This window comes from Sceloporus occidentalis, unplaced genomic scaffold (assembly GCF_023333645.1).
Source record: "Sceloporus occidentalis isolate IW3139 unplaced genomic scaffold, rSceOcc1.0.p SCAF_145, whole genome shotgun sequence".
Lineage (NCBI taxonomy): Eukaryota > Metazoa > Chordata > Lepidosauria > Squamata > Phrynosomatidae > Sceloporus > Sceloporus occidentalis.
In genome coordinates, this window is record NW_028317125.1 from 1,485,649 (window position 1) to 1,496,549 (window position 10,901).

The following is a 10,901-nucleotide window of genomic DNA, read 5'->3' on the forward strand; positions in this document are numbered from 1 at the left end:
CGATTATCTGCCTCTGGCCCGGTATTGTTTGTTTGCCTTGGACTTTCTGTCTGAACTTTCCGTGCTGTGAATACGTCTCTGCATAGTGGGTGCATTATCTGTGTTGTCCAGGTCCTGCCGTAACAGTTTCTTAAAGATTAGCAAGTTTCCATTTTTTTACCCATATTAACTGTAACTGTAGAAAACCAGGCAGGCTCCTTAATTATCTACTTGGCTCTTATATTTCACACAACTTGTACCCTGCCCCACAGTAACCTTTACCAACTCCTTTAATGTTCTATTATTATTGTGATGTTTTATTATATTGTGATAACGCTCTAGTTCCATTAAATCAAATCAGTCATGGATGTTGCCCAACTACTGTATTAGATACCCGGGTTTGGACCAAAATGTAAAATGTCATAGTGCAAGGGTGTTGGTAGACTTGTATGCTCATTTGAGAAGATTTCTCCTCATCTTTTGGTTTTGTTTATTGTTATATGATGCACCTATTGTTATGACCTGTTTACCCATTTTGCACCCTTGCAGAATATGATAATGCCATGTAAGCATACCTGGGAACTCTCCGGGGTTTGACCCGGAAACTGCCGGGTGAGCACTGCTTCTCTGGTTCTCCGGGTCAAGATGAGCCCATTTTTCCTTTAAATGGGGGTGTTTCCCGCACACTGACGTCAGTGTGCAGTCCTGGCCGCGTCCCGCAAGGGACATTCCCAGGTATCCATATAAGTCATAATAATAATAATTATACATGCCAGTGGCCATTGCTGGTGACCCAGTGTCCTGGAATTGATTTGTATGAACAGTTCATGCTTGTAAATCACTAACCCTAAACACCACAAAAACATGTGGTAGGAGATAATAATAAATTTTAATACCATCTGAAGTTCAGATGCAAAATGAACATCCCCCTAAGATTCCGCTGTTGAAAGCAAAAGTAATACATGCCCATACCCTTGTGTTTAGAAGCTAATGTGGCTCATTATACAGAAATATTTCTTTAAAACAAGAAAACTGTGCATGAACTCTATTTGACTTCACAAATAACAAACTTTTGACCCAGTGGTTCTGTCCCTGGTTCTGTGGTTCCAAGAATGACTTGATGTTACAAGACATAATCTCTCTATAGTATTTTGTGATCTCCATAACCAATGTTGAATTGCATTAAACATTGAGTTGTTTTGTTTAATCCAAGTGTTTAGCAAAGCTGTTGGGCAATAATGGACTTCCAGGGCTTGACTATAGTCAACAAGTAATTGAAATTGTGTCACTCACATTCAAACTTTATTTACCTTTTAACATAAATCAATCCTTAACTAAAAATAAAGAAAGACGTTCACCAGTGACCATGATGAAGACCATGTCATTAGGACATGATGAAGCTCTAATGTTGCACAATAGGACAACAATAATATTTCTCCTTGCAGAAATGTTTTTGGTTTGTTTACACAGAAGAATACAAATTGTATTTGGTGCTTAAATTGATATAACAACATACATCATCCGAATAGTAACAGCAAAACAAAAAGAAGTGTGATTTTCAAATAATGTTAAAATATAGGTATCTATTCAGCAGACAACAAAGATTTACCAACGGTTAGGCAAACCAGACTGGGGTTAGCAAGAAGTAAATAGGGTTTAGAGGTAAAGAGGGTGGCTGAGGAAAATGGGCACAGGCTCTTAATAGAAGTTTAGGACAACTAAAGTATGGGTCAGATATTGTACATAATTAACATATCTTGCATGAGACCACTGAATTGCGCTGAAAGTCATGTTCCCTAAGCCAACATACACTGCCGGGGTTTATTCATTAGTTACTGTCGTGACATTTCAGGAGTGAAAATAACTCAAATTTCAACAATGGCTGTACCAGGCAATGACTGGCTGTGTCAGGATCACCTGTGACTTAAACCCTGGTTTACATGCTGGCTATATTTCCTCTAGGTTGTGGTCTATAGATTTCACCCTAATATTCCACCTTGGAATCATTACCACGGCCCCTGTTTCTTACAGACTGTAATGTGACACAGAATAGGAATCGACAGAACGTGCAAGTATGGAAGAGGCCAAAACATGTTAGGAATTATTATGTTTAAAACATTCAAAATATTTCACTAACATGCTTTCATATAATTTATTAATTATATTTTATTTAGATTTCATTGTCTTTGCACTGATATAGTAAGCAAGCTATTAGATATTTTGATTGGCAAAATTGTTTTAGGGTATCCTCCCTAGACAATCAAAAGATCTTTCCATTTCAACAATACATAGAACAATACGTTTAATAGAAAAGCAATTAGTTTCCCAGTTTCATGCTAAATTATTTCTTAATTACCATTGCATGCGTGTCATAATGATCCTTTAAACCCCTCTCAGAAAAACCCCATGTCACAATATGTTAGACACAGGCACACAATGCTTAGTAGAGGTTTTTCTTGTGCTGTGTTTTAGAATAAACTGCATTAACTTGATATATTAGGCTATATTTTCTAGCACTCGGGAAAGTGTGCTTTGCATGTGATAGGGACATTTTAAACTCTCTGCTGTCATCCATGGAATTTGGTAATCTCTGGCTCAAGGTTATGAAAAGGTTATTAACTTTACCAATCACAGAAATGTGGTGGCAATTTAAATATTTATATATGCAAATCAGACAGTGTATTCTGTCTTTTTTCAGCTCTCATTTTGCCATTCTGCATCTGTCTCGTACGGCTGCTTCTGAAGTGCCTCCCTATAAAATTTAAATGTGAGCTATCTCTTCGGAAGACATATACCACACTGACCATCTGCCGCTTAGCCATAAAAGTTTATTTTCTCTCAACTCAGATTCTAGATAGCAGAGGATTTAGGGATGTTTGAATTCAGTATGTTAAATAAGAAAAATTAACAAAAGAAACAGAATGTACTAATATATATATATATATATATATATATATATATATACACACATGAAATATGGCAAAATGCACATGCTATCTGTGTTTATTGACAAGTTTGTTAATCACCTTGAAAGTCATACACTATATGATCAAAAGTATGTGGACACAGCTCCTAATTATTCATTTTAGTTCTTTCAGTCGCACCCACTGCTAACAGGTGTATAAAATCAGACATATACACACAATTGGCAGTATAATAGGTCATACTGAGGAGCTCAGTGACTTGGCACTGTCATAGTATGCCACCTTTGGCACAAGTAAGTTTGTGAAATTGCCTTGGGAAGCAACATCCATTCAAGTACTGTGTGTCCGGAGTTTCATGAACTGGGTTGCCAGAAGAACACTACTAATTGGAATGCATATTGCCTACTGTAAACTTTGGTGTAGGAGGAATAATGGTACCCCAATAAAGGGTAATGTTAATGCTACAGCACACAAACACATTTTAGACTAATGTATGCTTCCAACTTCGTGGCACCAATTAGGGGAAGACCATTTCCTCTCTCAGCATGATGAGTTTGGTGTTAAGGAACTCGAGTGGCCCGCACAGAGCCCTGACCTCAACCTCACTGAACACATTTGGAATAAATTGGGATGCCGATTACGAGCCAGACCTTCCCATCCAACATCAGTCATTGACCTCACAAATGCTTTTTTTTGGCTGAATGGGCACAATTTCCCACTGATGCATCCAATGAAAAGCCTTCCCAGAAAAATGGAGGCTGCGATAGCCAAAATTGGGAGCCAACTCTACATTAATGCCCATGGTTTTGGAATAGGACAGCTAATAAGCTCATGTAGGTGTGATGGTCAGGTTTCCACATAGTTTCAGTCATGTAGCGTAACAAAGTTTTTTTGAATGTCAAGAATTATCACGCTGATAGAAACAAAAGGTCATTTTAGGAAATAAATTTAACAATACAAAATAGCTATGACAGTGACAGTGTTTTGGATTGCAAAACAGGTATCTTGGACTGCACCTTTAAGGGTGTCGAGAGAGATAAGCTTAGCTAAACAAACAACACTAAATCTCTAAATACAGAAGGAAGGATTTTGACATGAGCCCCAGACATTATCATAGCTGTTATCCTGGAATGAGTACAAAATGCATGTGGTATATTGTCTTATGACTGACAGAGTTAGCCTGGCATGTCTGCCCAAGGAGCTTCATTAAGCAGCTGGTAAAATTGCTTCCCTTGGCATAGATGATGCTAAAAGATGAACTTGTTTCCAAATATTTACACATCTTCTGGAAAACAGTGGAAGAGTGTTTCAGAGCATGTACACAAGGATATACACATTGTCATACTGAAAGCCACATCAGGGCTGCCATCTGGAAGGTAAAACCGGTACTATTCTCATCTTTTACTCATCTTACTAGATCCTGCAGACCTCTAACCTCTTGGAAAAGCAGCATGGATTTTCCACACAATGGGGGAACGGAGCATTGGCCCACCCTGCTCTCCAATTGCTCCACCCCAGGGACCCACATATATGATCTGCATAGCACCTATACCCAACTGCCATGCTAATCATCTCCCTGGGGTTTACAGCCTCACAATATGCCGTATTTGCTCGATTGTAAGACAAGGTTTATTCCCCTCGTCTTAAATTCAAAGCGTCTTCTAATCAGACCTCAAATAGAGGTCTCATTACAAGACTAAGATCCAGATCCCGTGCAGCGCTGCAGGGGGGGGCAGATGTGCATAACTGGGGCAGAGTGGCAAATAAAAGGAAATAAAAACCAAAAAACATTTTTTCAATCATAGTTTTTATTAAATATGAAAAAAACTGCAGTCCCTCCACTTTTATCTGATGTTCTGACTGTCTTGGACAGGCACTGCTCCTTAGAAAAAATGTTGCATCAATCCTCTCTTACCTGTGAACTATATCAAAAAATTTGGTCTCCCTGGCTCAATAATCGTGATACTATTTCCCTTGATGACTGACTTACGCATTTATTTACAATATGTCTGTTATTGTGATTATTGCTTACAGCTCCGCCCGACTTTCTTATGTTTCGTAATACCTTTTTTTATTTTTTTATTTACACCGTTATGTTCAATTTCTCCTACACTCCTCAGGAGTGGTCCTACTGTAGGTGTTGGCCTCGCTCTCGTACTTGAAATATTTTCCTCCCACGCCATCACCCGCTTTACCATACATTGTACATTGGCCAAATGGCGCCGGGTTACTTGAGTGGACCTTCGCACTGAATGGTAATATGACGATTCTACACCTCACTCGGATTCTTTATTTCACCATATGTTTTAACACGTGTTGCCTTAACATGAGTCATTTCGCATCTCCAAAGTTATTATAGTTTTTTTTGTTAGCCCCTTGGGCACCTAGTTTGCGGGTTTTTTTGTTTAGAAAAACTGAAAAAAGATTTAATTTGGATTCATCATTTTTCACTCTGTACTTCTTTCATGACGATACACCGCACCAGCCCACAGGCTCACTCACTTTTATTTGTCGCTATGGATCCAATGTATCTTATCTTTATCTATAGTAAAACTTTTTTTCCTATATGGTAGTCTTATATTCAGGCCGTTTCTTTTTTCCTAAATTAATATTCAAATTTTGGGGGGTCGTCTATCATCTACAACTACACATTTGAGTAGTTGAATGGCAAACCATGCATTTTTCTGTCCTATTTAGACAGGTAATTGATTTGAGACCACTATAACATAGGCTAGACCAAAATCACGGACGGGTTAAAACAACCAAGCTACATGTTGCCCTTATGAATTTACTTTGAAATCACTAACTGTTCTTTTGTAGAGGAAACTGACAGCATTTCTAAGTCATTAAGATGTTTTCTTGCTGGAGGAAATAAAATAGCTTCTTGCTACCGTATGTGTACAGAAAAACATTCTGCTTAGCCGGCCAAGCGTTAGATGAGTAATGTGGGGCTCGGCGGGGTGGTAGGAACATTAACCTGCACAGGATAAAAATTATGTTTAACATTAAGTGAGGAATAGTAAAAAATTAAAGAAAAAGAGAAAAGCACAGAAACATAGAATTTGACAACAGATCTAGATCGGGCATCTAGTCCGTCTGTTTTTATCTCTGTAAAAAACACACATCTTATTTAGTCCTTGCTATTGTCTTATATTCAGTATATTTCCTCACTGTATTAACTTGTACCACTTCTGTTGGGATGCTATTCCACTTATCGACAAAGTTCACTGCATTACAACTAATCCTCTGAGCCTCTAGTTGTCGGATCGTGGAAAAAGGCAGTTGTGCAGTATTGCTGCAAATGCTGTCAGGTAAGTAGACTTGTGCATTCGTCTTCCGGGCGAACATGAAAACGAACACGAAGAGTGCGTTTTCGTGTTCGCTCCGAAGACACGTCGAAGAGAAGACAGCGGCGGTAAAACGTAGGCGAAGATGAAGACACACACTAGAGCCCTGCGCGGGACTGCTTTTTGAATCCTGCTCCCACCCGCCCCCGCTGTTTTGAATCCTGCTCCCGCCCGCTCCCGCAATGTGGGTGTTCCACTCCCGCCACATTTGTGGCCAATCCCACCCGCTCCCGCCACATTTGTGGCCAATCACGCCCGCCTCCTTACCTGATTTCCCGCGCAGTCCCGCAAGGCTGTCCTCGAGTTGTTCCCTTACGGCGTCTCTTCTCTTGCTCCGCCCAGGAACAAGGCGGAGTCACAGGAAGTGACGTCACATCACGTGACTCCGCCTTGTTCATGGGCGGAGCAAGATAGGAGACACTGTAATGGAGCAGCGAGAAGGCATCCTTGCAGGACTGCGCGGGATTACCGGGACCCGCATGTACAGTGCCTGACCGCCCGCTCCCGCCCGCAGCCCCAGAAAGACCGCCCGCGCCTGCAAGTTTTTTGGCGCGGGACCCGCCTCCCAATGCAGTCCTCTAACACACACCACGAAGATCTTCGTGATCGTCTTCGTCTACCATCCCCCCCCCTTCTAACTTACCTTGTCTTCGCGGCAGTTCACGGAAGTGGAAATCCGCAGGTTTGCCGTCACGGGTTACAGGGCAGTGCGAATGAGCCTATTGGTCGCCTACAATAGGCTCACTCGCACGGCCTTTGTAAGTTGTAACCCCTGACAACGAACCTATGGATTTCCGCTCGATGCGTTAGATAACGGGAGCGGAAATCCGTAGGTTAAAGGGCCGTACAAGCGACCAATAGGCTCACTCGCACGGCCCCTTAACCCTTTAAAAAAAAAAGTTAACCCCTAATAAAAGTTAAAAAGTTAATCCCAATGCTGCAACTTACCCGGCAGATCCCACTGGTCTCCCTGTTCTATCAGTTAAATGTCCGTACAAGCGACTTTATTGGTCGCTCGTACGGACATTTAACTGATAGAACAGGGAGGCCAGTGGGATCTGCAGGGTAAGTTGCAGCATTGGGGTTTTAAAAGTCTGCACGAGCGACTCTGTTAAATGTCCGTACGAGCGACCAATAAAGTCTCTCGTACGGACATTTAACTAATTGAACAGGGAGGGGGACCAGTGGGATGTGCCGGGTAAATTGCAGCATTGGGGTTTTAAAAGTCTGCACGAGCACGTGAGATGTGCATTTCACAGCAGCTGCAGTGCCAATCCATAATGAAATAAAAACTACCTTTTGACATTCCAGTTGTACTCACTTAACGTACCAGAATGGCAGAAAGTCATGCGAGCTGGAATATTAATTAACGCTGGCTGCAATACATATTTGATATAAAACTACCTTGTGTCTGACCATCAGGTGTTTTTTTTTCTGCCCCTATGTCTAGTTAACCTACTTTAAACAGCCTACTGTTTATCCCTTCCCTGCTGCTGCACCAATTTGAATTCCCGGGGGGGGACAAGTGCTCCTTCCAGATGCCCATACCAACTAGGATGCCAAATATTCAAGGCTCTGCCTAAAATTCTATTTGACAGATATGGTTATGTGACAGGCCAGAGGGAGCAATTAGCATGGTGTAATAATCCTGCATCTAAATTGCAACCATATACACTGGTCACTTATTGCAACATATTTTCTTCAGTTCATATTAAGCATGGTGAGATATTTACAATGAAATAATTTTTTCATCTTCCCATTGCACTGCCTAGTGTTTACATGGCACAATAACAATAAGTTGTGGGATTTATCTTCCGATACCTACAATATTATGACTGCGCTGGACCTTATGACGAAGCACAGAACAGCTTGCCAGGTGTAATTAGATCCGGGCTCCCTTTGCTGCTATAAAACAATACTTACCTTTATTGAAAAGTAAGTGAAGAGAACGGTTTCAGACTTATGACTTTCTTGGGATTCTGTTGGCATTGTCCACATTCAACTGAATTGTTGTTAACTCCTTCAGCATGGTTGACAAGTAAACCTTTCACTATCACAGCTGACAGTCTGCCATTAAAGTAATATCCATCAGTTACCAATTTTAAAGTATGGCTACTATTCCTTATGTTAAGTGTTATCTTATGTAACTGTGATGGATATACTGGTCAGAAGCCACTCCTTGAGCCAAGGACAGAAACCCGGATACGCAGAGTTGGAAACAGCACTAATGGAAAAATAGCCATTATAGCATATACCAAACATCAGACAGAACCAATTTTGAGGTAGAAAAGGAACAATGTTTATTAGCAGCACACTGCCTTATATACACACACAGATCTTGATAAGAGCATGACTACATTAAGATAGACAATATCCTGCCCAGACAATCTGCCACCACGGACCATTCACCATAGCCAGCAATAACGCACAAAGTCACTGGTTTTGGGGTGATCCTGATTGAGTGGCCAAAATCCCAGTCCAAAAAGCCCCCATGTCCCTGAGCATTATCAATGAAAAAAATCCCTGTGGTGTGGTTCGAGATATAGCCGGACAAGAGTTTCATGACCACGGTTACGAAAACGCAGTCACCAGATGACATGAAAAAAACAGGGTTCTCAAGCGTGCTTTCTCTCCTGAACCAACCTAGACTGTGCCCCACCATGAGTATAACATATCCCCAGAAGAGCAAAAGGCAGCTGCAGTGATCGTGTCGAGATTGAGCGGGCATTCCCCCAGAGCCCAGATGCCAAACAGTTCCAGGAAATCAGAGCTGAGATCCAGTCAATCGAGAGAACAGGAGAAACTGGAAAACTGGGTAAGGGAACGACCAGGGGTGCATAGGACACAATGACATGCGCTTAACCGTAAAACATACATAATGAATGGGGTTAACAGATAAAATAATAAGGTACTCCAGAAAATCATCTTTGCAGTCCTATATGCGTGACAGTAAGCATCCATCCTTGTTGTGTCTTAAAACTAAAATTATAATACATCATTATAAAAATGTTACATTGTAAATTTTCTTAAATGAATGATACTTCCATATGTATTATAGGTTCCACAAAGCTTTAAGAATTACAGCATGTTGGTTGACAAATTGGATCTTGTACCCATACTTGGGAACATCTCAGGGTAGGTCTCCCGGAGCTCTCTGTTTTCTGTGGTTGCAGCTTTTTTATAAGATCAGGACTAGCCACACAACCATCCTATATTGGGTGAATAGACGTTAACCAGTGAGTGGACCATGGGTGGACAGTTGGCATAGCCAAGCACCACCATTTCTTTCAGAAAAAGCAGAAATTGACCCAAAGTCATGGCTTCAGCAGGGGTTCATCCAAAGGTCAAACTAGAAGATTTCACAGGTATGCTTGTACCTCTGTTCAATAATATTATTGTGTAGTCAGGTAATAAGCATATATTGATAAAGCCAAAATGCCTTTAGCGCTTCATCGCCATAGGACATACTATTATGTCCTATAAAACATGATCTAGATGACCTAATAGTAAATCCTGTGGGGCATTTTCCCATCTGTACATGAGATATCCAGCTGTCATTAGACGGTGTTTATCCCTCTTGTTCTAAAGAAAAATAGTACAGTATATAAATTGTGTGGGTACACTAAACACGGAAAAGGGGAATCAAGACTAAACAAAGATATGGTCACTAAAAGGTGTAAAAACCCTGGTCACAACAGGGTTAAGCATTACATTAGTAGTCATTCTATAAGCCTTATGAGTACACCTGAAAACCTATAGACATGAACTATGTGGTTATTTTAAGTCATTGTTAGTAGTATTATATTATAGTATTATTATACTAATTAACAGTAAACTGACTGGGATGCACATTAAGGCTCCCCACAATGCTAACCCCATCAGAACATGCTGGTGAATTTCCCTGTATTCTCTAACACACAGTACAAGCAAGTAGCATACCCAAGTCTTTACATCCAGGTGAGTGCCCTGTTGCCAACCTAATCCATGCGTAACCTTGAAAGTAAGCATTTGAGGGGTAGATAAAACACTTAAGAACATTTTTTTATATTTTCTTCAGAATTCTCCTTTATTTTAATTGCTATGTCCACTTACTAGCACAAGGATAATTATGTCTGTATTAAGAGATTTTTTATACTATTGGTTTTTTTTGCTGACTGCAAAGGACATAATAACAATCATCTGTTCCGTAGCAGGTATAAAAATTAGGTAAATACAACCTCAGATGAACAACATCCCATGACATATTACAACGTATCATGATTCATTCTACAAAAATAAAGCAAAAAATGGAGAAGCCATGTGTGGAAAAACTAAGTAAACCTGTACTGTTTTCATTGGAATTAAGTAGCAGACAAGTACTGCTAATCAAATGCCCTTGATCGGCATGTGTGACCGCTTCTATAAAAGCTAAAGTTTTAGCTGTTTGCGGGTCTGGAACAGGTGTATGTTAAAACTATGCCAAGGAGAAAAGACATCCACAATGATCTTAAATGTAAGTCAAATGTGAGGCCATCTGACAGCTAAAGCTTGGACGAAATTGGGTCACGCAATAGCATAATAATCTCAACCTGATTGAAGTGCTGCGGTGGGACCTTAAGTGAGCTGTGCATAAACAAATACCCGCAAACCCCAATGAATTGAAGCATCATTT